The sequence below is a fragment of the Schistocerca gregaria genome, chromosome 2 (assembly GCF_023897955.1).
Source record: "Schistocerca gregaria isolate iqSchGreg1 chromosome 2, iqSchGreg1.2, whole genome shotgun sequence".
NCBI lineage: Eukaryota > Metazoa > Arthropoda > Insecta > Orthoptera > Acrididae > Schistocerca > Schistocerca gregaria.
Window position 1 is genome coordinate 400,702,848 of NC_064921.1, and position 27,601 is coordinate 400,730,448.

General features: G+C 43.2%; 1 protein-coding gene across 1 annotated transcript in view; it reads right to left on the bottom strand.

Annotated features, from left to right (window-relative positions):
- Window positions 1-26,046, bottom strand: part of LOC126322561 (homocysteine S-methyltransferase YbgG-like) — a 69,911-nt gene extending 43,865 nt beyond the window's left edge. Inside the window, exon 1 of the mRNA XM_049994426.1 lies at window positions 25,931-26,046. The gene's annotated coding sequence lies outside the window, so the exon portion shown is untranslated. The remainder of the gene's footprint in view (window positions 1-25,930) is intronic.
- Between the last annotated feature and the right edge of the window lie 1,555 nt (window positions 26,047-27,601).

Below are 27,601 nucleotides of genomic sequence, written 5' to 3' on the forward strand. Positions count from 1 at the left end.
AAACAGCCAAACACCGTGTGACATCATTCACAACAACTACTGTGACTTATCTGCAAAATCAAACGTAATCAAAAGAGAATACAAGTTACGTTTCACTGCTGGTGGTCCCTAGCTAAGCTAAAGTTGTCCTCAACCTGAAGGTTGATTTCAACACCACAATGGTTTACTAGGCGTGATCTTATTGAAGATGGTTCGACGTTTGCTTCCTCTGAAATGACTTTGTAACAAATCATTCCTTTGTGCACCCAGGGGAACTGATCCGTTTGTCTGCTGTGGACACCAGAGTTGTTCAGAATGAGATTTTCACTCTGCAGCGGAGTGTGCGCAGATATGAAACTTCCTGGCAGATTAAAACTGTGTGACCGAGCGAGACTCGAACTCGGGACCTTTGCCTTTCGCGGGCAAGTGGTCTACCATCTGAGCTACCGAAGCACGAATCACGCCCGGTACTCACAGCTTCACTTCTGCCAGTATCTCGTCTCCTACCTTCCAGTCCAGTACAGTCACCAAAGAACTTTACATATTCACATACTCCTTTACCTTTAACCCAAATGAATACAGACTCATTTACAGAAATTTTTCTCTTATTACGAGTATACGAAGACAATGCAGAAGGCGAGATATAAGCTGATTTACCAAAGTCTTTATTTGCAAGTTCTGCCATATGGTAGGTACGATGGGCGATAATGTCTCTATCAACGAAACTTTCCAGTCCAGGTACGTTAGGAACTCCCGTACCTCCACGTACAATGGCTACAGTTAGCCAACCATTACCATGTGAGAATGTATCATTAATGTCAATACTAAAATTAAGTCTACAACCAGAGAAAACACAAGGTCCGTCGATAACTGCAGAAGCAGCAACACTCATAACTGATATGCGATTCTTCTTGTCTCCAGCTGCTGTGCGAACTTGATGTTCTCGATGGTTTTATAGAGTGTCTGTTTAGAATGGCGACGAATTCTCCTGTAAGGCATCGTGGCGGCGTTCAATGCAGTTGCCTATGCAGCAGCAGCAGCGCGAATGAGCCTCTGCGCAGCTCTCGCTCGCTCATATACTACATGCAGTATTTTGGACTTGGAATATTTTCACAGTGCCAGCGGAACGTTATCCCGTACGCGCTCACCGGTTGTTCTAGGGTGTGCGCGTCCGCTCAACCGCGCTGCTGCTGCTGCACAGGCGACGGCATTGAACGCCGCCACGATGCCTTACAGGAGAATTCGTCGCCGTTCTAAACAGACAGTCTATAAAACCACCGAGAACACCGAATTCGCCGCAACATCTGGAGACAAGAAGAATCGCATACCAGTTAAGAGTGTTGCTGCTACTGCACTTTTCGACGGACCTTGTGTTTTTTATGGTTGTAGACTTAAAGTTTGGAAGGTAGGAGACGAGATACTGGCAGAAGTGAAGCTTTGAGTACAGGGCATGAGCCGTGCTTCGGTAGCTCAGTTGGTAGAGCACTTGCCCGCGAAAGGCAAAGGTCCCGAGTTCGAGTCTCGGTCGTGCACACAGTTTTAATCTGCCAGGAAGTTTCACCAGAGTTGTTATCTGGGGAAGAGGCCCGTGTCTGGTCTTTCTATAACCCATCTAAATTTGGTGTCTTCAGGGACTGTTATGCTGGATTATGGGTGAGTGAGTTTCCCACTGTGGCAGGTGTTTCTAAGCACATGTTCGAAATAAACGCGAAAAGCGACTGACAATGTAGTTTCCACAGTGGGGAGAATGTGTGCTGGTACTCCTCGCCCGCCTCCCCCACAATTCCTTTAACAAGGAGAAACCAGAGAAGGTGACACTCTATTGAGTGGCCTCGGAAGCCTCTGTCTCGATCCCAGGTACAGGCATGAATCAAGCTGTCCGTTTGAACACCGCTCAGTCAAAGCTTATCGTGGGAACTCAGGTGAAGGGGAATGGCCCTACCATAAAAACAACAACAACAACAAAGGGAAGCACCCGTATTTGGCTTATTAGTGGAAATGTATGTTGCATGTAAGATTTAAGGACAAAGTTAAAAAAAATAGCAATCAGAGTGAAAGAGAGCATTGATACTCAATGTCAGGTTTCACATGTGGCTGAGTATCAGTTGAAACAAAAGTTACAAAGCGTTATCAAGGAAGCCATTATACGGTTGCGACGAGCGGTATAGACAAATACTAGCTATGACAGGCAACAATGGAGCAGTCGCAGGTGTGCGAAGCCAATGTGCGAGGGTGGCGTAGTGATAAGCGCTTCTGCCTAGTACGCAGAAGATTCGAGTTCTAATCGCGTCCTTGGTACATATTTTCATTCGGCGCTTCAGTCTGCATATGTAAATCACAGCAGTCTGCATATGTAAATCATAGATGTTCGAGACCTGAAAAGGTTTCTGGAACCGTATATTTTCATATGAGGATGTTATTGTGTGCATATTTTCTATGCAAAACTGTCATTGCAGGTCTATCATCCGCAAAACTTACACCTGGAGTAACACGGTTCATTACCCTGAGAAACGTGAGTATGGATCTCGTTTGTCCGGAAACTGAGTGTTTGGTCAACAAATGTCAAAACGAAATGGAAGATCCCTACCCATCAAGATGTACAGTATTTAACTATCTCCTATTTGCAGGTGGCCATACTAGCAAACAGGGAAGACAACCTACATTGAGCTGTACGGTGCTTACATACAATGGCAAAGCAACGCAATTTAACGATATTCACAAAGAAAACTCAAGTTGAGACTTTTTGTGGAAAAAAAACATCTTATAGCTAAAATCTCAATAGAGAAAAACGTATTGGAAGAAGTTCATATTTTCAAGTGCCTGGGTTGTAATATCGCTTATGATCACAATAATGCTACTGAAAAGAAACTACAAAAGTTTTTACGTACGATTAAGTAAACACTACTGAACAAAACCAGGTAATAGGCAATACTTAAATTCTGTAAGTCGATGACTGTACGTTTAATGCTTTAACGTTTAAACAGTAACGGAGAACTGAAGCTGCAGAAATGAGACTTTTGAGATCTTAGACAGGATACAATTTAGATTATAAGAGAAACAATAAGCATACACAGGAACTGTAGGTCCCAATAATGTTAGAAAAAATACAACAATGTAGAAACGAATGACATGACAATCTACTACTCGTATGTATGGATCAAAGCCGGATGTCTAGAACAACCTATGTCTACAGACCAAACGGTAAAAGGGTAGGATGTCCTCGAAGGACATTATGTGATCAGCTTTAAACTGCTTGATTTCGGAAAAGGTAAGAATTTCTAACCCGAAAACGTACATGACAATGATGAACTATGTAGAATGCTCCCTCGTCGAGTTTGATTAAAACTAGCTACTGTTGAAGCTAACATGTCCGCCTTCTCCTGCGTTAGTTAGCCGCTGATGTTTACAGCACCTCTGATAATTTTGTACAGTTTCAGTGTGTCCTGTCTAGAGCGCGCAGATGTACGGATCCCAAATGTGCAGAAGTAGACCATTGTGCACAGAAGACGAAACACGAGCATAGTGAGAAACTGAAGCTTGCAGCTGGCTACAGCTCACGACCGTGAGAACAGCTACCGCCACCGAGTCGCAGTAGAAACAATCAGCGACCCCGGTGTTTACAATACACTCGAGCGTGCTTCGTGCTATTAATGTGTGCTCAGCACAGGTCAGCCTGCACTCTGCCGCTAATATTACACTGAAGTGCCAAAGAAACTGGTAGAGACGTAACACAACGTTGCTGTCGGAAACGACTATATAAGACAACAAGTGTCTGGCGCTTTTGTTAGATCGGTTACTGCTGTTAAAATGGCAGATTATCACGATTTTAGTGAGCTTGACCGAGATGTTATAGTCGGCGCAAGAGCGATGGTACGCAGCATCTCCGAGGTAGCGATGAAGTGGGGATTTTCCCGTACGACCAGTTCACCATGTACCGTGAATATCAGGAATCCAGTAAAACATCAAATCTCAGACATCGCTGCGGCCGGAAAAAGATCCTGCAACAACGGGACCAACGACCACTGAAGAGAATCGTTCAACGTGACAGAAGAGCAACCCTCCCGCAAATTGCTGCAGTTTCCAGTTCTGGGCCATCAACAAGCGTCAGTGTGCGAACCATTCAACAAAACATCATCCATATGGGCTTTCGGAGCCGAAGGCCCACTCGTGTACCCTTGTTGACTGCATGGCACAAAGCTTGACGCTTCGCCTGGCCCCGTCAGCACCGACATTCAACTGTTGACGACTGGAAACATGTTGGCTGGTCAGACGAGTCTCGTTTCAAACTGTATCGAGCGGATGGACGAGTACGGGTATGGAGAAAATCTGATGAATTCACGAACCCCCATGCCAGCAGGGGACTGCTCAAGCTGGTGAAGGCTCTGTAATGTTGTGGAGCGTGTGCAGTTGGTGTGATGAACCCCTGATACATCTAGAGACGATTCCGATAGGTGACACGCACATAAGTATCCTGTCTGATCACCTGCGTCCATTCATATCCATTGTGCATTCCGACGGACTTGGGAAATTCGAGCAGGACAATGCAACAGCCCACACGTTCAGAATTGCCACAGAGTGGCTCCCGGAACAGTCTTCTGAGTTTAAACACATTCGCTAGCCACCAAGCTCCCCAGACAGGGACATTGTTGAGCGTATCTGGGATGCCTTGCAACGTGCTGTTATGAAAAAGATCTCCACCTCCCCGCACTCTTACGGATTTATGGACAGCCCTGCAGGATTCATGGTGTCAATTCCCTCCAGCAGTACGTCAGACATTACTCGACCATGCCACGTGGTATTGCAGTACTTCTTTGTGCTCTGCGGGGCCCTACACGATATTATGCAGATGTACCAGTTTCTTTGGCTCTTCAGTGTACATTGGCTTATTAGTCACATCTAACGGGAGATTACCTTTGTTTCAGTTCAGCAAAAGCCCAACTGAAATTAAAGCAGGTTTGGTATTTTCAGACTCTCTGGAAATCGAGCACAGCCGTTTTTCCTTCTTTTTGTCTTTGATCGTAAACTCGTATGTTTGGAACTGCTACAAAGAGTATGATACTTTACTGGATAAAATGAGCTTTAAAGTTCGAAAGGAAACGGGGATAGGACACAGATTTTTTAGAGACGTCGAGTTAATACCAGGTGATTATATTTAGAGTACAGCTACCCTCGCTCGTCCAGTGTGGGCTGTAATGATCGCACTGTAGCGAACGTGGTAGATATTGTAGCGCGTTGATGCTAAATCGATTTACGCTGGAAATAAATTTGTTTCAATTTTGACCACAACGTGCAAATCTTTACACTGTTTGTATGGCGGTATGACATGCATATTGTCATTTGATAAGCCACAAAATAAGTGAACGATGCGGCTGTCGAGCATAGATATCGTGCACTGTCGGTGAAGCTGTTGTATGTAAACGGCAGCAATTACAGTGCTATGCTGAGAGAGTATCGCCAACTAAAAGCTCTGAGGAGTGATCCGATGTCATTAAAATGGCTTAATGCGAGACGAATTCGAAAACACGGGTGAGTCTGGTGCGGGACCTGTAAGAAGGAGGCGTCCTATACCAGAGGCAGTTGTTGACGAGGTCGCTGCTGCTGTAACTGACCATGCAGCACCTACCGCGGCTCGTGCTAGTGTTCCTGCAGTGCCACGAGAATCTTCCGTCCCTTGGTCAACAGCACGCTCTAGTTTACTCTGGTACTCGTAAAAGATCCAGACAGTGCAGCAATTGAAACCTCATGATCGGCAACAATGTTCTCAATTTGCTCCTTGGTTTCTGAGGCGGATAAAAGCTGATGACATGTGGCTGGACAATATTCTATGGAGCGAGCAGGCACATTTCATCCTACAGTGTGCGGTGAACACACAGAAATGCAGAGTTGGAGTACTGTTAAACAGCGTGTTGTGCATGAATAGCCATTACACTCGCCGTATGCGACTGTGTGGTTTGGATTCACACGCACCTTTATTCTCGTCATTTCTTCTTCAAAGAAAATACATCCCAAAGGCGTATCATGTGCACCGTGACGTCTGTACGTTATCGAAATCTCCTTGTGCAGCATGTGATTCCCGCTTTGGAAGAGCGCAAGTGGGTAGAAAACACTGTTTTCATACAAGACAAGGAAACACCTCATGTTGAAACTTCCTGGCAGATTAAAGCTATGTGCCCGACCGAGACTCGAACTCGGAACCTTTGCCTTTCGCGGGCAAGTGTTCTACCATCTGAGCTACCGAAGCACGACTCACGCACGGTACTCATAGCTTTACTTCGGCCAGTATGGTAGAGCACTTGCCCGCGAAAGGCAAAGGTCCCGAGTTCGAGTCTCGGTCGGGCATAGAGTTTTAATCTGCCAGGAAGTTTCATATCAGCGCACACTCCGCTGCAGAGTGAAAATCTCATTCTGGAAACATCCCCCAGGCTGTGGCTAAGCCATGTCTTCGCAATATCCTTTCTTTCAGGAGTGCTAGTTCTGCAAGGTTCGCAGAAGAGCTTCTGTAAAGTTTGGAAGGTAGGAGACGGATACTGGCAGAAGTAAAGCTGTGAGTACCGGGCATGAGTCGTGCTGCGGTAGCTCAGATGGTAGACCACTTGCCCGCGAAAGGCAAAGGTCCCGAGTTCGAGTCTCGGTCGGGCACATAGTTGTAATCTGCCAGGAAGTTTCATATCAGCGCACACTCCGCTGCAGAGTGAAAATCTCATTCTGGACACCTCATGTTGCTTGCCCAGTTGAAAGATCTGCTTAATGCCACCTTCCACGAACGTGTTATCTCTAGAGTTTTTGCAGATGTATGACCTGCAACGTCACCTGATCTGAATACATGTGACTTTTGGTCCTGGAGATATGTAAAAGAACAGGTTTACCAGGAACACGTTCGCAAGAGTTATTAATGATACCACTACATACCGTAGAACGTAGGTATCGAATTTCAGACAGACAAAATCAAATGGCTCTGAGCACTATGGGACTTAACATCTATGGTCATCAGTCCCCTACAACTTAGAACTACTTAAACCTAACTAACCTAAGGACATCACACAACACCCAACCATCAGACAGACGGCCATCACCTTTGTGTCAGTATTGCTTCCTGTCGTTACAAGGGCTAGTTCACTTAAAATAAATTATTTGTCTGGTGTTTGTGTACGGTACGTTGCGAAAACCATTTTGAGGATTGGAGCGATACAGGTTACGGCAACTTAAAGAAAAGTCTGATGCTCTATCGGATTGCCTCAGAGCAGACTATCTCAAAACATAGCCCTCCTTCCATATCGTGAACACTCCCTGTCATTATAAAAGTTCGACCTCAGCTCCGCGCGAATCCGATCCTTACACAACAGAATGACGCAAGATGAGATCTAAATGGAGCCAGACGCTTTGCAGCCAAACATTCCATAGCCAACAAATCAGGAAACCACCTAGATCAAACCATTATTTTGGGTGGTCTCTCTCAGTTATCTCATACAGCAGTTATGAACAGTCTATGATCTTCCAAATTTCAAACGACAGTATCGGGAAAGTTACTCAAAAGTTACTCCGTCACATGAGAGTCAGACTACGAAAATGAACGCTTTAGAATTCGAAGCACACTATCTGACAAAAAGCGACGCACGCAGAGGAGGAGAAGAAAACAAAATGAAATTTCACGGGCTGAGAAGATATGTGATGTTGCTACAGTGATTACAAAATCGTATCAAATTTAGAACGACATTTCACTGAAATACTTTCAGAGGCTTTCTAGCCGTCGCTTCGGCCACATATACACATGCCAAATATAATTCATATACGTCGTGTTGAAATAGAGTGTCGAATACTTTGAGAGATGGTAGTACTCATTGAAACAAGAAAAGTAAGTCCGATAAGCATGTGTTCGGAAACGCATAATTTCCGAGATAAAAACTTGTTTATAGGGAGGGCTTCGCGACGCTTGGTTGCGAATATTAGCACAGTAGTTACATTGGCACTCGTTCAAATGTGTCGGCAATGACGTCTTACTCACAGTACTCCACCTACCATTAGGTGGTCTTCAGTGAGTTGTGTATTTCGAGTCGTGTTGTAGGCTTACGTTGTTTTCGCCATGTTTGTGTGTTATTGTACATACCGTCAAACCTGTATACAAAATGGCTCTGAGCACTATGGGACTTAACATCTGTGGTCATCAGTCCCCTAGAACTTAGAACTACTTAAACCTAACTAACCTGATGACATCACACACATCCATGCCCGAGGCAGGATTCGAACCTGCGACCGTATCAGCCGCGCGGTTCCGGGCTGAGCGCCTAGAACCGCTAGACCACCGCGGCCGGCAAACCTGTATACATTATCATGCTGTTTTACCCTCTTCCATACGCGAATTTACTCATGTGTTTACTGTTATTGCCCTGTTTGTACGTACAAATGGTGCAGCACACTTACATTTTCTCTCTTTCGCCAATTTCTAGCAATGGAAGCCTACTATTGACAAGTGAAATGGCGGATGTGATATTCTGCTATGATTTAGCAAATGGACCTAGCCTGGGAGCCCGTGCCCTGTACGCTGAAACATATCCACAGCGTGGAGTGCCCTCTGATTAGCTGTTCAGCGGACTTTTCCAGCGTGTGAGGGACACGGGTACCCTTGCAGCTCGGAAGACTGACAGTGGAAGGCACCGCACAGTCCACACGCCTGACAGGGAGGAAGAAACCCCTGGCACCAGCGTGCGACGATTAGCAGCAGCAGAAGGCGAGTCTCATTCTATTATGTAGGGGGGATACTTCACGAACAGTTGCTGTACCTACATCATCTACAGCTCATTCAGGCCCTGAGGCCACAGGATCATCATGCGGACGGCGGTTCTGTCAACGGTGTTCCACAAGTGTGCCGCAGATCCACATCCAAGAGCCGCACGGGATTAGCGGAGCGGTCTAGGGCGCTGCAGTCATGGACTGTGCGGCTGGTCCCGGCGGAGGTTCGAGTCCTCCCTCGGGCATGGGCGTGTCTGTTTGTTCTTAGGATAATTTAGATTAGGGACTGATGACCTTAGCAGTTAAGTCTCATAAGATTTCACACATTTGAACATTTTCACACCCAAAATTTTGTTTACCGATGAGGCAGGTTTCACAAGAGACGGAGTTGTGAAGTTCGATAGCCAGCGTGTATGGGCAAATGCAAATCTCCAAGCAGTTCCGGAAAGAGGGCATCAACACCGATTCTCAATCAATGTATGTGATGGCGTACTAGGCGATGAATCAATAGGCCATACTTGCTGCCACGTAGGTTAACTGGGGCGCATTATCTGGACTTTCTCATTAATGATTACCCACCTTGTTGGAGGATGTACCATTGCAGCAACGAACACAAATCAAATGGCTCTAAGCACTATGGGACTTAACATCTGAGATCATCAGTCCCGTAGACCTAGAAACTACTTAAACCTAACTAACCTAAGGACATTACACGCATCCGTGCCCGAGGCAGGATTCGATCCTGCGACCGTAGCAGCAGCGCGTTTCCAAACTGAAGCGCCTAGAACCGATCGGTCGCGACGGCCGGCAGCAACGGAAACAAATGTGGTTCATGCCTGAGGCGCACCCGCACTCTCCCGTCACAATGTGCGCGAACATCTGACGCAGACATTTCTGGCCGCTGGGTTGGGTATGCTCGTCCCCCATACCTCAATCCGCTAGACTTTTGGTTATGGGAACAGTTGAAGGAATTGGTCTACGCCACGCCAGTGAGCGATGTGCGGGCACTACAGTGTCGCGTCTTCAGCGCGTGCCAGCAGGTACAACAAAACTTCGTATACTTCAAAGGGTGCGTCATTCCTTACTTGGTAGGGCAGATGGGTGCATTCTCATGAATGGAAGCCACGTTGAACACCTCCTGTAAACACGTGTTTATCGCAGAAAGTATGCATTTCCGGACCTATATTTATTGGGCTTATCTCAGAAAATATGCATTTCCGGACTCATGTTTCTTGAACTTATTTTTCTTGTCTCGATGATTACTACCACCTCTCAAAGTATTCGACACTCTTTTTAACACCCTGTGTGTTTTAAATATTTCACACATTTGTACACACATTTCACCTGTATCTCTGGCGAACTTCACTCTGCAGTTCCATTTTCACGCAACTCCAAGTTAATAGCGTCGTATATCCTGAACTGTGTATCTTATTTTGACATAATTTTGCACCTACATGCAGTGGTATATTTGTCTACTGCTTGGGAGATTCATTATGAATAGAGTTTGTGGTAGAGAAGTAATAAATTAAAACTAATTGCATGAGGCAGCAGTTTTTCATTCATCTCAGTGTTTACGGCGTCATATATCCTGGACTATGTGGTCTATAATTTTTTTTTTTTTAGGTATATACAGCGACATATGTGGATACTTCTGCGAAATTTGTTGTGGATAGTGTTATTGAAAAAGAAATAATAAATTAAAACGTCGTGCATGATGGGCAGTTTTCGTGCATCTCAATATTTGACGTCATATTTCCTGAACTATGTGTCTTACAATGACATATTTTTGTAGGTACGTTGAGTGGTATTTGTGGATACTGGCAGCAAAATATGTTGCGAATTGAGTTAGTAGTAAAGCAATAATAAATTAAAGCGTTATACTTCATGTGGCAGTTTCACTACACGAACACCGGAAATTTGGTAAGAAATAAACTTCAACACATTTTTATAATATGTGTGGATTAATATTTGGATAGAATTAAGCTCTAAGTCTGTCGCCCATTTCTTGTACCACTTCTGTGATTTAAATCAGCCATTAGAGATGGTATAGGTCTACCAAAGATATTATGAAGTACCTTTTTCTCAAAAAAACGTTGCCGTTGGCTCAAAGATAACTGCCGACGGCTCACTCGCTCGACAAATGACACACAGCATTAGAAATACAGCGCTAAAAAGGCGGACAATGACTGGCGCACTTTGTGGTAACAAGACACCGGACGTCTCATGTCGAAAATACTGGGTGATCATAAAGTCAGTATAAATTTGAAAACTTAATAAACCACGGAATAATGTAGATACAGAGGTAAAAATTGACACACATACTTGGTATGACATGGGGTTTTATTAGAACCACCCCATATTGTTAGACGCTTGTAAGATCTCTTGCACGCGTCGTTTGGTGATGATCGTGTGCTCAGCCGGCACTTTCGTCATGCTTGGCCTCCCAGGTCCCCAGACCTCAGTCCGTGCGATTATTGGCTTTGGGATTACCTGAAGTCGCAAGTGTATCGTGATCGACCGACATCTCTAGGGATGCTGAAAGACAACATACGACGCCAATGCGTCACCATAGCCTCGGACATACTTTACAGTGCTGTTCACAACATTATTCCTCGACTACAGCTATAGTCGAGGAATGATGGTGGACATATTGAGCATTTCCTGTAAAGAACATCACCTTTGCTATTTTTTACTTTGTTATGATAATTATTGCTATTCTGATCAGATGAAGCGCCATCTGTCGGACATTTTTTGAAATTTTGTATTTCTTTGGATCTAATAAAACCCCATGTCATTCCAAGCATGTGTGTCAATTTGTACCTCTTTATCTGCATTATTCCGTGATTTATTCAGTTTTCAAATTTATGCAGACTTTTTGATCACCTGATATACTGCTCTGCGATCAGACCAGTTACATTGCTCTGTGCAGGACAATGGGCCGCAATAAAAGAAGTAAACATCGTATTGCAGTTATGGAAACCAAAATGATTCGGTGGATATTTGGCCTTACTGACCTAAAAATTGATGAAATGTGAGAAATGGACGGAGTGACAACCATCGTTTATGTGGGAGAGGGATACGGATTGAGTAGATGGAGCTGAACACTGGTTGTTCTTGCAAGTCGATGGTTAAAGACCTATTGGAAGATCGAGGTAACATATGTTAGAACCCTCCATGTATACCTAAAGAAAGACGGTCTCCACCCTGACCATGCATGAGATTGCGGCACATGGAGATAGAAATAGAAAATGGAGGGGTAAGCTCTGAGATAGAAAAAAGATGCAAAACCTAATCAGAAACTATTTCCATATGTTGTATTTTCAATTTATTCAAATGGTTCAAATGGCTCTGAGCGATATGGGACTTAATATCTGTGATCATTAGTCCCCTAGAATTTAGAACTACTTAAACCTAACTAACCTAAGGACATCACACACATCCATGCCCGAGGCAGGATTCGAACCTGCGATCGTCACGCGGTCACGCGTTTCCAGACTGAAGCACCTAGAACCGCACGGCCACACCGGCCGGCTTCAATTTATGATTCTTAATGTTTCATACTGTTTTTAGCGCTTGTGAAAAAGTTATTGTTTCTCCTCAATAGTGAAAACAGTAGTGATCAGACACAATGAATGACTAAGAAAACCGCCGGATATTCCGGTAAGCCATTGACGTGCGTTAAAAATGATGTAACGTAGGAACTTGTTATCTGCTAATATTAACTATCATAAACGCGGTGCAGCCGAACGGTATCTATCGGTATGTTCGTTGAGAGTGTTGCAAGTTGTCCGTGATGGAGAGGGCCTCTTGTGGAGCGCCGTGTACAATAGATACGCAGCTGGTCGCTAATCAGCCTGCATCGGCACGAAGGCCGCTGTCGTCCCCGCACGCGCTCTGTCCAGCCGCCAGCCACGCAAGCTCGCTGCTGCGTTGCATCACGCCAGTGAGCCATATCGCCAGGGAGCGATATTTTGGGAAGGCGCGCTGAGATGGGGAGGCAGTGAGTAACCATTTCTGGGACGGTGACATAAAATGTTGCAAAATATTATTCAGTGTCAGGATGGTGTCTGTTATCAGTGAGTGTATGGGATCACAAGCTCTCGTTTTTATTTCCGCCTGCAACACACAGCTGTTGAGGATATATTTGGACTACGTTTGGTATCACTACAGCACTACCACGGTCGAGGCCAATGAATCGTTGTGCCAGATGCTAGCTGCAACTCACCACACGTTGGTAGATGTTTTAATCAGTTGAATTCGGTTGTTGGGAAGGGAGAGGCGGAGAGGGGGAGAATAAAGTTGTGAACAGTGCTTCTTATGTTCAGTGTAAAATTCGAAACATCTCCTCGTTAGCCTGATAGAGATTAAGATTAATCAGCTGGTGTTTGTCGATCTGTCCGAAGCGAACACTGACCTCCGCAAACTCCCAGACTCTCTGTATTTTATTCGTGATGGTTTTCGACACCTGGAGAATGTGCTCGTTCAAGTCCTTGGAGAGACTCAGTAATAACAGAATCAGCTTAGTCATCAACAAACGCTGCGCTAAAGCGGAAGAGGATGTGAAGTTCAAGTGCTAACAATCGCAGCTTATATCCAAAGCGGGTGTGAGAAGCAGAAGATATACACAGGGGAGCTAACTGCAGCCTCTTGTACCGTCTGGTGTGACAAACTTTTGCTCAAATTCATCAGTGTCGGGAACTGTTCTTTTCTAACTGGCAAGTTGCTGAACAACAAATACTTCCAGGTAGTCCCTGAGAACTCTAGACACTTCACAAAATAGGTGAAGGTATCCCAAATGGTGCTGTTTTGGCCTTACTCCTCTTTAATTTTTGTGCATACGACCTTCCAGAAACAAAGATCAGGAAATTTGTCTACGCTGGTGATACTGCATCATCGCTCAGGATCAATGTTTTATAGAAACTGAAGCAACACTAACACCTGAAGATGTTGGATGAATACTTCAGACGAAATTCTCTCTGACCCAGTCCGCAAAAGACTGTTGTATCAACTTTCGATCCACGGAATAAACAAACGAACTACAAACCTAACATCACACTTGGATGACAGATTCCACAATAGTGCAACATTCCAAAATACCAACGTGTGGCCCTGGACAGGTTATTGACCTAAAAAAATCGATTTCCGGAATGTAGCAGCTAAAATATTTTCCAGAAGTTAAAAAGGAACCTGCTAGGGTGCCGCTGCAACAGTGCTCAAATCATCAGGCTTAGCTCTTCTATACTCAGTTGCAGCATACTGCTGGTCCACCGGGATGAGAAGTGCTCACACTAAAATATATAATTGGTTCACAGTTCAATAAAGCAATGCTTGTAACAGGGTCTATATGTCCCACAAACACACACTGACTACCGTTTCTTAGTGAGTCTTCCAAAAAAAATGGCTCTGAGCACTGAGATCATCAGTCCCATAGAACTTAGAGCCACTTAAACCTAACTAACCTAAGGACATCACACACATCCATTCCCGAGGTAGGATTCGAACCGGCGACCGTTGCGGTCGCGCGGTTCCAGGCTAAAGCGCCTAGAACCGCTCGGCCACACCAGCCGGTGTAGGTCTTTCATACGTAAGAAGATCAGAGTCGCAGCTGCACTAATGAACAAGAATAAAAAAACCAACCCAGGATTACCAAATCATTCAGAATTTTGTTTATCAGAACAAAGCGACTGAGGTCTAGTAAACCACTGTGTCGCACAGCAGTCAATCAGCGAAACCGTCATTTCAACATGGAAGATGGTTGGAACAATCAACGGCAGCAGAAAACTTCCTAAAGCATCACCAAATATTTGAAACTTTCTTGAAGCGACCAGCAGGTTTCCAGGTTTCCATCAACCCCGACGACACCTGTGCATACTGAATCGGTTCAGAACCGAGCGGTGAAAATGTGGAGCATTGCTGCAGTAATTTCCTCTTCTTACGGACGTCATTCTGCCAGTACTTCATAAGTATTCTGAGTGGGTGATAGATTTCAAGTAAAATTAAAGTCCTTTACATTGAGCTACATACAATTTGAATCAGTAAAAAGGAAGCCAATAAAAAAGATTGTATATGGAATAAATAAGAATATTGTTTACTAACTCACCTTTATGTGGCTCAATATTAAGAATTTTAATTTACATTCTGAAGTAAATTACATAAAACATAACGAGCGGCGAAACTAAAACCTTAGCAACAATGCGTACAAAACCGTGAAGTTATATGGTACACACTTCACGAGTTATCTTTGAAATTCTGTGAATGTGATTATTGTAGATCCAAATTGATTGCAAGAAAAAAGAATCCAAACAAGTACTAAGTTACAGGTTGTTCTCGTGGTCTATGGTTAGTAGCTGTGATCTCATAATCAAAACTTCCTCGGTTCCGGTTCGAAACCCGACACTGCTTCAGTTCTGATTTATAATGAGTACTGGCCACCGAAGACTTCCGGCATAAGAAGTCAGTCTCATTGTGCCAACGGCTTTATCAAAGATGAATGAGGAACGGACAGAAATTTAAGGCACTCTCTTGCCCTTCGGGTGGGAAACTGCCCCTAAAGGCAGAAAAATCAGCAATGATCATCCGCATGAGGAAGCAGAAGGCAATGGAAACCTCTGCATTAAAGACACGTAACGTGTATCCACAGGGCATGTGACCTGTAATTGATAAATTGTCATGATGATCTCTCCATTGGCAAAAGATTCCGGAATAGTCCCCTATTCGGATCTCCGGGAGGGGACTGAGAAGGGGAATGATGATGATGATGATGATGGTTGGTTTGTGGGGCCCTCAACTACACGGTCATCAGCGCCCGTACAAAGTCCTAATCTTTACACAGTCCAATTTTAGCCACTTTGACAAATGACGATAATGAAATGCGCTACGGTCGCAGGTTCGAATCCTGCCTCGGGCATGGATGTGTGTGATGTCCTTATGTTAGTTAGGTTTAAGTGGTTCTAAGTTCTAGGGGACTGATGATCACAGATGTAAGTCCCATAGTGCTCAGAGCCTTTTGAACCATTTTTTCGATGATGAAATGATGAGAACAACACAAACACTCAGTTCCCGGACAGAGAAATTCCTCAACCCGGCCGGGAATGCCAAGGGAGAGACGACCATGAGAAAAATATTGAATAATCAACGAAAGGATAACGTTCTACGAATAGCGCCGTGGAATGTCAGAAGCTTGAATGTGTTAGGGAACCTAGATAATGTAAAAAAGGAAATGCAAAGGCTTGATCTAGATATAGTAGTGGTCACTGAAGTGAAATGGAAAGATGACAAGGATTTCTAGTCAGATGAGTACACGGTAATATGAACAACAGCAGAGAATGGTGTAACGGGAGTAGAAATCGTTATGAATGGGAAGGCAGGGCAGAGAGTGTGTTACTGTGAACAGCTCAGTGATAGGGCCATTCTTATCAGAATCATCAACAAACCAACACCGGCAACGATAGTTCACGTATACATATCGACGTCGAAAGCTGAAGATGAAGAGATAGGGATAACATATGAGGATATTGAAAAGATAATACAATACGTAAAGTGAAATGAAAATCTAATAGTCATGGGGGACTGGAATGCAGTTGTAGGGGAAGGAGCAGAAGTAAAAGGTACAAGAGAATATGGGCTTGGGACAAGGAATGAGAGAGGAGAAAGAATAATAGAGTTCTGTAACAAATGCCAGCTAATAATAGCGAATACTCTGTTCAAGAATCACAAGAGGTGGAGGTATATTTGGAAAATGCCGGGTGGTACGGGAAGATTACAATTAGATTACATCATGGTCAGACAGAGATTCCGAAGTCAGATTCTGGATTGTAAGGCGTACCCAGGAGCAGATACAGACTCGGATCATAATGTAGTGGTGATGAAGAGTAGGCTGAAGTTTAATAGTCAGGAAGAATCTATGTGCAAAGAAGTGGGATATAGAAGTACTAAGGAATGACGCGATACACTTTAAGTTCTCTAAAGCTGTAGATACAACAATAACGAATACTCCAGCTGGCATTACAGTTGAAGAGGAATGGACATCTCTAAAAAGGACAATCACAGAAGCTGGAAAGGGAAACATAGGTACAAAGAAGGTAACTGCAAGGAAACCATGGGTAACAGAATAAATACTTCAGCTCATCGGTGAAAGAAGGATGTACAAAAATGTTCAGAAAAATCCAGGACTCTCTGAGGAATTAAGTAAACAGGAAGTGAATGGAAGCGAAGATTAAATGGCTGCATGAAAAATGCGAAAAGATCGAAAAAGAAATGATAGTCCGAAGGACTGACTTATCATTCAGAAAAGCCCAAAGAGCCTTCGGTGAAATTAAAAGCAAGGGTGGTAACAAAAAGAGTGCAGCAGGAATTACATTGCTAAATGCAGAGGAGAGATCGGATAGATGGGAGTACTTTGAAGGGTTCCATGAAGGGGAAGATTTGTCTGATGAGAAAGAAGAAGAAGCGGATCCAGTATTAGATCAGAGTTTAAAAGATCTTTGGAGGATTTCTGATCAAATAAGGCAGAAGGGATCGATAACATTTATCAGGATTTATACGATCATTAGGAGAAGTGGCATCAAAACGACTATTCACGTTAGGGTGTAGAATATATGAGTCTGCCAATACACCGTCTGACTTTCGGAAAAAATTTTCCTCACAATCCCGAGGACTGCAAAAGCTGATAAGTGCTTGAGTTATCGCACAATCAACCTACCAGCTCATGCATCCTAGTTGCTGACAAGAATAATATACAGAAGAATGGAAAAGAAAATTGAGGATGTGTTAGATGACGATCAGTTTGGCTTTAGGAAAGGTAAAAGCACCAGAGAGGCAATTCTAACGTTGCGGCTTTTAATGGAAGCATGACTAAAAAAAAAAAAAAAAATGAAGATACATTCATAGGATTTGTCGACATAGAAAAAGCGTTCCACAATGTAAAATGGTGCAAGATGTTTGAAATTCTGAGAAAAATAGGGGTAAGCTATAGGGAGAGACGGGTAATACGCAATATGTACAGGAACCAAGGGTGGAAGACCAATAACGAAATGCTCAGATTAAAAAGGGCGTAAGACAAGGATGTAGTCTTTAGCCCCTACTGTTCAATCTGTACATCGAAGAAGTAATGATGGAAATAAAAGGAAGGATCGGGAGTAAAATTAAAATTCAACGATGCAATTCGCTGATGACATTGCTATCCTGAGTGAAAGTGAAGAACAACTACATGACCTGCTGAATGGAATGGACAGTCTAATCAGTACAGTATATGGACTGAGAGTAAATCGAAGAAAGATGAAAGTAATGAGAAGCAGCAGAAATGAGAGCAGAGAGAAAATTAACATTAGGCTCGATGGTCACGGAGTAGATGAAGTCAAGGAATCCTGCTATACAGGGCGTTACAAAAAGGTAGGGCCAAACTTTCAGGAAACATTCCTCACACACAAAGAAACAAAATATGTTATGTGGACATGTGTCCGGAAACGCTTACTTTCCATGTTAGAGCTCATTTTATTACTTCTCTTCAAATCACATTAATCGTGGAATGGAAACACACAGCAACAGAACGTACCAGCGTGACTTCAAACACTTTGTTACAGGAAATGTTCAAAATGTCCCACAGCCGTCCACAATACGAGCACGAAGAGTCTCTACATTTTGTACCGAGGTTGCATAGACAAGAGCTTTCAAACGCCCCCATAAATGAAAGTCAAGAGGGTTGAGGTCAGGAGAGCGTGGAGGCCATGGAATTGGTCCGCCTCTACCAATCCATCGGTCACCGAATCTGTTGTTGAGAAGCCTACGAACACTTAGACTGAAATGTGCAGGAGCTCCATAGTGCATGAACCACAGGTTGTGTCGTACTTATAAATTCACATGTTCTAGCAGCACAGGTAGAGTATCCTGTATGAAATCATGATAACGTGCTCCATTGAGCGTAGGTGGAAGAACATGGGGCCCAATCAAGACATCACCAACGATGCCTGCCCAAACGTTCACAGAAAATCTGTGTTGATGACGTAATTGCACAATTGCATGCGGATTCTCGTAAGCCCACACATGTTTATTGTGAAAATTTACAATTTGATCACGTTGGAATGAAGCCTCATCTATAAAGAGAACATTTGCACTGAAATGAGGATTGACACATTGTTGGATGAACCATTCGCAGAAGTGCACCCGTGGAGGCCAAACAGCTGCTGATGGTGCCTGCACACGCTGTACATGGTACGGAAACAACTGGTTCTCCCGTAGCACTCTCCATACAGTGACGTGGTCAACGTTACCTTGTACAGCAGCAACTTCTCTGACGCTGATGTCCGCAGCTCGTGGTCGTGCGGTAGTGTTCTCGCTTCCAGCGCCCAGGTTCCCGGGTTCGATTTCCGGCGGGGTCAGGGATTTTCCCTGCCTTGTGATGACTGGGTGTTGTGTGATGTCCTTAGGTTAGTTAGGTTTAAATAGTTCTAAGTACTAGGGGACTGATGACCATAGATGTTAAGTCCAGCCATTTGACCCATCTGACACTGACATTAGGGCTATCGTCAACTGCACGAAGAATTGCCTCGTCCATTGCAGGTGTCCTCGTCTTTCTAGGTCTTGTCCAGTGGCGAGTCATAGGCTGGAATGTTCCGTGCTCCCTAAGAAGCCGAAATCTCTCTCGATACAAACGTACCGCGCTAATCCATACATCAAATGGGTTTCTGCCAACTCAGCATTCGTAGACATTGCACTGACTGCAATAGCACGTTCGTGATGAACACTAACCTGTTGATGCTACGTACTGATGTGCTTGATGCTAGTACTATAGAGCAATGAGTTGCATGTCAACACAAGCACCGAAGTCAACATTACCTTCCTTCAATTGGACCAACTGGCGGTGAATCGAGGAAGTACACTACATACTGACGAAACTAAAAAGAGCTCTAACATGGAAATTAAGCGTTTCCGGACACATGTCCACATAAGATGTTTTCTTTATTTGTGTGTGAGGAATGTTTCCTGAAAGTTTGGCCCTACCTTTTTGTAACGCCCTGTATAGGCAGCAAAATAACCAATGACGGACGGAGCAAGGGGGACATAAGAAGTAGAGCAGCGCTGGCAAAAAGGGATTTCCTAGTCAAGAGAAGTTTACTAGTATCAAACATAGGCGTTTAAAAAATTTATGAGAACGTATATTTGGAGCACAGCATTGTATGGTAGTGAAACATGGACTGCGGGAAAAACTGGAACAGAAGAGAATCGAAGCATTTGAGATGTGGTGCTGCAGACGAATGCTGAAGATTAGGTGGAGTGATAAGGTAAGTAATGAGGAGGTTTTGCACAGAATCGGAGAGGAAAGGAATATGTGGAAAAGAGTGACAGGGAGAAGGGACAGGATGATAGGACATTATTAAGACATCAGGGACTGACTATCATGGTACAAGGGGAAGCAGTAGAGGGTCATAATCGTAGAGGAAACTGAGATTGAAATACATCCAGCATATAATTGAGGCCATTGTCGAAATGAGAAGCACTTGAATGAATATCAAGAGCTCATGTGGGAAATTAGTCTTAAGCGAAGAAGGGAAAGCTGTAAGGTGGACGGAGTAAATAGAGGATCTATACAAGAGGGATGAACCTGAAGGCAATATTATAGATATGAAAGAGGACGTAGATGAAGATGAGATGGGAAATATGATACTGCGAAGAGAATCGGGCAGAGCACTGGAAGACCTGAGTCGAAACAAGGCCCCAGTAGTAGGCGACATTCCGTCAGAACTACTGATAGCCTGGGAGAGCCAAGCCACGACAAAACTCCTCCACCTGGTGTGCAAGGTGTACGAGAGACGCGAAATACCCTCAGACTTCAATAAGAATGTAATAATTCCGTTTCCAAAGAATTAAGATGCTGACAAGTGTGAAAACTATCAAATTGTCAGTTTAATAAGTCATGGTGACAAAATACTAACACGATTTCTTTACAGAAGAATTGAAAAACCTGTAGAAGCCGACCTCGATGGAGATCAGTTAGGATTCCAGAGAAATGTGGGAACTCGCAAGGCTATATTGACCCTATGACTTATCGTAGAAGATAGGTTAAGGAAAGGCAAATCTATGTTTATAGCATTTGTAGATTTGGAGAAAGCTTTTGTCAATGTTGACTGGAATACACGTTCTGTAATTCTGAAATGCAGGGAGCAGAAGATTATATGCAACTTGGGCAGAAACCAGATGACAGTTAAAAGAGTTGAGGCCGGCCGGTGTGACCGAGCGGTTCTAGGCGCTTCAGTCTGGAACCGCACGACCGCTACGGTCGCAGGTTCGAATCTTGCCTCGGGCATGAATGTGTGTGATGTTCTTAGGTTAGTCAGGTTTAAGTAGTTGTAAGTTCGAGAGGACTGATGACCTCAGATGTTAAGTCCCATAGTGCTCAGAGCCATTTGAAAAGAGTTGAGGTCAATGAAAGGGAAGCAGTGGACTAGAACGGAATGAGACATGGTAGTAGCCTATCGCTGATGTTATTCAATCTATAAACTGAGTAAGCAGTAAAGGAAACAAACGAAAAAAATTGGAGTAGGAATTGAAGTTCAGGGAGGAGATACAAAAACTTTGAGGTTTGCGGATGGCAATGTCAGAGACAGCAAAGAACTTGGAAAAGTAGTTGAACGGACAGTGTCTTGAATGTAGGATATAAGACTAACATAAAAAAAACAAGGGTAATGCAATGTAGTCGAATTGCGGGAATTCGATTAGGAAAATTGGAAATTTGTGGTAAGTTCCTATGGGGGCAAACCGCTGAGGTCATCGGTGCCTGGGCATACACACTACGTAATCTAACTTAAACCCACATATGCTAAGGACAACACACACATATCCATGCTCGAGACAGGACTCGAACCTCCGACGGGGGGAGCCGCGCGAACTGTGGCAAGGCGCCCCTAGACCGAAGGGCTACCCCGCGCGGCCAGATAAAGAAATGAGGTGCTGAAAATAGTAGAGGAGTCTTACTATGTGGACCGTAAAATAACAGATGATGGCTGAAGCACAGAGGATATGAAGTGCAGGCTTTTTTCTGAAGGAGAGAAATTTATTAACATCGAATATAGATTTAAGTGTTAGTGCTGGATAAAATTTTGAGGATTAGATGGGTATGTCATGTAACCAATGAGGAGGCAGTGGTTTGAAGTGGGGAGAAAAGAAATTTGTGGGGTAACTTGACTTGGCTAAACTAGACACGTTCTGAAAGAGTCACCAGTTTAGTATTGGAGAAAAGTGGGGGGTAAAAATCTTAGAGAAAGATCAAGAGGTGAACACAGAAAGCAGGTTCCAAAGGATGTAGGTTACAGTTGTTACCCGAAGATGAAGAAGTTTGCATAAGATAGAGTAGCGTGAAGAACTGCATCAAAGCAGATTTCCGGCAGAAAACCACAACAACAACGATACAATGTTTGTTCAGGAAGGGATCTTAGAAGCTGAGAGGCGAGACATAGAGTTTAACTTATCATTGCTTAACTTCCGTTTCTCAGATGTTTTCGTTCAGTGGTGTGCAGATTTTTTGACGCCTGTCTTTATTTCTTGTGGCTTAGACATCTGAGTGAACGGCACGTTTCCGGCCATTGCTCTGTCTTAGTATTATACGCTCAACGTTTGATTATACATCGTTGAAAGTAACTAATCGATACAGAGTTTACAATTATCTGTATCACTTTTGATAAGATTATCTCTCATGAATGTAATTTTTTTTATCATTGGTAACCTCACATTTATTTATTTATGTTTGCGAACGCCAAAATGAGTTAGAACTCTAAAGCTCACTGTAACAGCTAGTTTGTTGTAGCAGAGGATGTAGAGAGGAAAAAGTGTTTGACAACGTAAATAGTAACAATTTATCCCCGATTATTATATTTGTTTCACATAAAGCTTGTGTCTGAAGATCTTTAAGAACTATAACACTCAATTTCATCAAAAGAGATAATAAAAGTCAATTTTTTGAGACACTACTAACACAGCATGTTCTGTGCTGACGAAAATTGGCATTATGGGATTGTGGCTGTGCAAAAACCCAGATTAACTCTTATAGAAACAGACAAGGAGCTTTCACCACAGCGAGAAACAGTCAACTTCGGACGTGCAGCATAAGCTAAATGTCAGAGTAAACGAGAACAGCTGGCTGAGAATAAATGTGTCAGTTTGAAACCGTTAACAGGGACATTTGTTTTTCATAAATATCGTTATTATTAGTGGTTTTTCTTTGTAAGACTTAACTTTTAACTAAACAAAGCTAAAACATAACTCTTTGTTGGTTGAAATGGCTCTGGGCACTATGGGAGTTAACATCTGACGTCGTCCCCTAGAACTTAGAACTACTTAAACCAAACTAACCTAAGGACATCACACATATCCATGCCCGAGGCAGGATTCGAACCTGCGACAGTAGCGAACTCTTTGTTCAGTATGCATGAGAACATTAATTCCGCCTTCTAACAGGTTATAACTGGCGCGGCCCTATCAACAGCGATGAGTGCAATGCGTCTACCCTATGTGATAAACGTTCTGTGACTGCGTATCGACCAGTTCTTAATGCCAGTGCTGCGGGTATGTTGCACAATCTTAGGAAAATCATCTGCAAGGAAAAAGTTGAGGATCTCAGAGGAACCTTAGCATGAATAATTTGTAAGGAAATCTGATGTGCAATGCTATGAGATGCACTGACCTGGAACTGCAGCAATACTTCGTTCACAGAACTCATGCTGGGAGACCGTGATGTTGATACTGGGTTTGATACGGACGAAAATCTTATCTCATTGTTTCCACTTTTAAGAGAGCGCAGGTCTGACAAAAGACATTAACAACAACTTTCATTATTACCTAACCGGTCCACTAATTTCTTTCATTAGCGATTCTGATTGTGTAGCATGTAATTTCTGTAATATCATATTGTGGATAGGTGTTGGTATTTTACACAAGTTGGATCTTGTACGTTCGTATCTGATACCAAAGACTCCACAGTAATCCAACCCAACAACGTAGACAGTTTATTGACTGAAGGTAGCGCAACTGTCATGAAAAATAATACATCGTTTATGGCACTTGCTGATATATTGATCGTAATTGTTTGTTACGTTCTTTACGCGACTTGCAGTCGTTAACCTTCAAGCGCCGACTCAACACAAACCCAGAGTTTTATAGATAAATGGCTTTAATGCGGAGCACAAAAGACGCGTATGCGTACTTCAGCATGAATTTTATGAGGTTTTAACCGTTATAATGTTCTTGTGAGTGTGAACGTAAATTCTTGTCAGCAGTTCATGCAGATGTTTGGTGTCGTTACGGCTTTTGTTTCAGCTGTAACCCAATCTGTACATCCGTTCATTGTGTATTAGACAGTAAGTTTTGTTGTCGTAAGTCCTCACTGTCGCTAACTTTAATCTAAACCTTTGGGGTAAAGAATTCAGTGCGTCGTGTAATCTCTTCGACTTTGTACTGGTCATGTATTGAGTACTTGGGAAGCGTGAGATCCTATCCTATAGTAATTGTGGAAACCTTTTAGGTCTCAAGAGGCTGTGGCAAGATCTTTTGCAGGAGGTAGTGAAGGCGGTGAAATTAATGTAATTCAGAATTACAAATCTCCTTTCTGCACTCATAAAAACCATTTTTTAAGGGAACATTTGAACGTAACAACAGTTGATCCTTGGCAACATCATCTTGACAGGTTTAGCGATATAAAAGTAGGCTATTTTGAAAGAAGAGTAGCCATTTAGAGCATGATACTCCATTTTATTAAACTTTTGTTTTTTTCCTATGAATCAAACGAATATTTAGAAATGCTCAGATATCTGCTATAACACCATAACATTTATACATCGACTTTGAATGAAATCATATGAAACTGGATACATCAATACGAAAATTAACGTTCTTCCTTTACTTTGGAATAGCCGTCGTAAATTTATTTGGCATGGGTTTGCACTGCCAACGAAATCAATTAATAAGAAGTGGACTAAATAATCATTTAAATTATTGGACAGGAAAGGCGCACTTGCCTATATGCAAAGCTAATAAAAGCATCTACATAAACAGTAATGAATCCATTAAATTTAAGGGTCTTTAGGTGCAAAACATTTGATAACCTCTGGTCTTACAGCAACCGTGTTGGCCGGGGTACCAGGCAACTATTATCAGTTCAGCACGTGGATTCAAACCTGTTCTGGTGCACTTCACTAGTTCTGTCTGTAGCACTACAAGGGGTGCTCTGTTTATTTAGACATAACCATAGTTTAATTTTTGCAGTTATTTTAATCAAGATCGAAAAATGTGTGTGTTATGGCGAAACATAACTTGCTGGACAAGTTCCATTAAATTTTGTGTCCTGAAGACATTGAGTAGGAAATAAGGCGATATTTAGAAAAAGAAAATGAATCAGATTCTTCTGATACCGAGACGGAAAATGAAATTGTCGAAACAGAAAACCATAAAGCTAACATCAAACAGTCAGCATTTTGCAAATTAACAACCCTCATAATGACGCGGATTTTCTGAAACGCCTTACTCCTATTTGAATGGAAGAACGTATGAAACGGCGAGTGTTGCGTGAAACATGACCCCGAGGAAATTCATGCCTTCTTGACGAGGTAAAGGTGCGAAGAATCGCAGACTGAGGAACTTAAAAAACCTGGAATTTATTACACATGCTCAAGCATAAAAACAACAAAACACAAACAATGTGTTTACAGTGCAACGAAAAGGTACACAAAAAACATGTTATGATAGATATAAAATATGCAAAGTGGCAGAAAATGGAATAATTATTTATTATTCGTCTCATATGATTGATAAACGTCGTACTTAGCTTCTCTAAAATACATCTAAGCGTTTATATAAGCTTTTTTGTCAGATAAAATATTTCTCATACAGAATGGGAAAATACGTAACCTGACCACTAACTTCAGTGTAAAATCCGGAAGACACCCGCTTAAATAACTTTGAAAGCCTCCCTCCCCCAGTGAAGGATAAAAAATGAGTAATCAGATTATGAAAGTGGTGAATGTACATTGTTGGGAAGAAACCATACTGTCGGTGGATGGAACCGAATGCTGCCACAGAAACTAGAGGAAATCGCTGTTAAGTTCAGAGTAGTTCCTCATATTCATAAACCGAAAATAACATTCTCCTTAACAAACCAACTAGACGGGGCATAATCAGTGTGGAACGCGTGAAAAGTTTGTAATACGTGAATGTCCTGCCGGCGCTGCGAAATCCTTACCAGAAGTGTAACGCTCAGCGAGCTGCGCATGCGCCAAACAATACAAAGTAGTCAGCTGACTGCCGGCAGCTACGATCGGCCTGTGCGTTATAAGGCCGCCGGTAGAGTGGCGCCACTGTCGCCAGCCTGCTGCAGCTTATCGCTTCCCCTTCCCTCTCCCTTGCTGATTATCTCTCACTAATTCGGGGCACCACGTGGGATATCTTTCAGTTTGTAGTTTTCTGCGTGAGATCGCTAGTTTAATAGGTCGAGCAGTGGTGCAAATGCTGATTCACTCGCTCTGTGACCTCCTAGCAGTCGTCCATGACTCCTTCAGCAAAGCTCAACTCTCAAAGCTCCTTCCACAGTAACCCACTGCTACCTGCAAAGTTTGTCTACTATTGTGTTCCCTACCTGTCGCACACTATTTTCATCATTATTTGATTACGTAAAATGGCCCATTAAAAACGGACTACTCCTTTAACAATTTCAGTTCTTCTGGGAGAGTCTAACGTAAATATGTAAGTCTAAATAACAGAGAAAATGTGTTTTAACACATTGACTGCAGGCCACTCACTAGGTGTACGAAAGGCTGCACAAAAGAAACCGAGGTGACGTTCAGATGGGCAGAGCTTCTGTAGTGCCCTGGTAACACCGGTTCCCGTCAGATAACCGAAGTTACGCGCTGTCGGGCTGGGCTAGTACTTGGATGGGTGATCATTCGGTCCACGGAGTGCTGTTGGCAAGCAGGGTGCACTCAGCTGTTCTGAGGTAAGCAGAGGAGCTACTTGATAGAGAAGCAGCGGTTCCGGTCTCGTAAACTGACATACTGCCGAGAGAGGGGTGTGCTGACCACATGCTCGTCCGTCTTCGCATCTAGTGACGCCTTTGGCCTGAGGATTACACGACCGGTCGGTATCATGAGACCTTCATGGTCTGTTCGGGTGGAGTTTAGCTTTTAGTTAGAGTTTCTGTAGAACTGCGTTTTCCCGCTAGGAGCGCATACAGCGAATGTTCCAAAGTCAGTCAGCCGAATGCCGTCGTTGAAGACGCTCACGTCTTGTTTTGGCACTGTTCTGTATGATTGTCTTTTTTGCAATGGCTAATTTGCTCGGAAAAAGTGGAACAGAAACTCGTGAAATGTTGAAAACAGAGTACAAGGACGATGTTATGGGGAAAATTCAAGTCCTGCGTAGTTTTCTGTTTCAAAAATGGTGAAATGTCAATCGATGACATACCACGTTCTGGTCGTCCTTCCACGGCCCGAATACATGAAAATGTTGAAAACAACGACGGACCACTGACGAAATTGCGGAGCTGTCGCGAGTGACTTGGAGTTCAGTGCAGTGAATTGTGACAGAAGATTTGGGAGTGAAGAGAGTGGCTGCCAAATTCATGCCACGACTGCTGGCTAGTGAACAAAAACAAGGTCATGTGGAGGCATGCTGTGCTTTGAGAAAAGTCTCGAAATGATCTAAACTTTTTTTTCAAAACAGGTGACGAATCTTGGATCTATACTTACGAACTGAATCAAAGCAACAATCAAGGCAATGGAATTCTTCAAATTCGCCTCGCCCCAAGTAAGTTCGTCAGGTGAATTCAAACGTCAAAACAATGCTGAATTGTTTTTTCGATGTGAGAGGTCAGACAGTTAACCAGGCTTTCAGATTGGAAGTTTTCAAAAGATTGCCA